The sequence below is a fragment of the Mus caroli genome, unplaced genomic scaffold (genome assembly GCF_900094665.2).
Source record: "Mus caroli unplaced genomic scaffold, CAROLI_EIJ_v1.1 scaffold_11885_1, whole genome shotgun sequence".
In the NCBI taxonomy this organism is placed as follows: Eukaryota; Metazoa; Chordata; class Mammalia; order Rodentia; family Muridae; genus Mus; species Mus caroli.
The window spans coordinates 22,321-24,015 of record NW_018390537.1 but is presented as its reverse complement, the minus strand read 5'-3'; the positions used below and the strand labels follow the sequence as shown (position 1 = coordinate 24,015).

Genomic DNA, 1,695 nt, shown 5'->3' with positions numbered 1-1,695 from the left:
CTGAAGAAAGAAATTAAAGAAGATCTCAGAAGATGGAAAGATCTCCCATGCTCATGGATTGGCAGGATCAACATTGTAAAAATGGCTATCTTATCAAAAGCAATCTACAGATTGAAGTGGATTGACATTACTTTTATTGCACGTTTGCTTACACGTCTGCTGCTTGTGGGTGGAACTGAACTGAAACACTGAGTTTGTTACTTTCAACCAATTTCCCATCGNCTCAAGTCAAGCTGCCGACCTATCTCCNGGGGTTCTTTCCCAGAACTTAAGCATTAACATTCTCATTTGGTCTACAGACTGAAACACACATGTTAAAATTTTTTCCTTTAATTTTAAACATTCAAAATCAAACCAAACAGCATACTATAGAGGAATATTCAAAATTTCCATGTATACATATAATCCAGGCTCACAGAAATTCTGATTGCAGAGACTAAAAAGTAATTATAAACAACCACTCTGGTAAACTATTCAGTAATCTTATGCTTGTTTTTAGAAAAAACACCTTAAGAAACTGATTCTTTCACAATTAGGCATTCAAATGTCTGTCCTCTCTTGCTACCTTCCCAGCCCAACAAAAAGAAAATCTATGAATCCAAATATCCCACAGAAGCTATGATCATAAACTGTCCAGCAACTGTAAAGAAGCCTAAGAAATTAACAGCCCAGTGACAAAGCAACAACAGAGACACATCTCCTCAGGCAAACACAACATTCTGGCCATCAGTGATCAGAAGTAATGATTGAGGCTCCTGCCTTAAGCTCATCAACGTCTTATTTAACATAACATCTTATGCGGCAAGCTCTTCTAAATCACCCCACAGTCTCAAGTGAAAAATTTATGTTTCATGACTTATTCCTAAGCTTCACCTTTCACTCACATTTTTCTTAGGTAATTTAGAAGAAACAATCCAACCAACCTTAGCCTAACATTTTTTCTGACACATTTTTCACATGAAAGTTCTAAAAATCACAATTCTGATAAATTTCTCATTAGTCATACAAACATTATAAACTACAGGAAAAAATCATATCCATTCTTGCTCTGACTAGAACAATGTGCTAACAAGTCTGTAAGAACGCTTGCACATGCGTTTTCTTCATGTGGGTGGAGCAACCACATCTGGGGAGCAGCACCCTCTCCAGGGAGCTAGCAGCCATGCTTGTTCCACATAGGCACTGCCAGAGTCCCCTGTGGTGCCCTTTCAACGATGACTACAAACTCCTCGGGATTGCCAAATGCCTCATAGAAAACCAACAAGTCTTGTATTGCATGCTCCTCGACCTGAATGAGAGCCAAGGGTTTCTCCCGGCTTCTGATGAGGGAAGCTTCTTGTTGCCACTCTTCTTCTACAATGGATGCAAATGTGACTGGAGCAACTGCGGGAGAAGCCTCCAGGGAGGAAGACTGCCAGGGGTTGGGACTGTCTAGAACTGGAAAATCAGAAACATGATTGCTTTCTAGTCCAGGAGTTCCATGGGTTGAACATCTTGCAACATTTAGGGCTGGAGAGTTTTCAGTTCCTTTAAAACAAACTTTTTTGACATGACTTTTTGGCAATCCCCATCAAAATTCCAACTCAATTCTTCAACGAATTAGAAAGGGCAATCTGCAAATTCATCTGGAACAACAAAAAACCTAGGATAGCAAAAACTCTTTTCAAGGATAAAAGAACCTCTGGTGGAATCACC

At 39.6% G+C, this 1,695-nt stretch overlaps 1 pseudogene; it reads right to left on the bottom strand.

Annotated features, from left to right (window-relative positions):
• Positions 1–219, bottom strand: part of LOC110288696 — an 11,286-nt pseudogene extending 11,067 nt beyond the window's left edge.
• Positions 220–1,695: the final 1,476 nt, after the last annotated feature.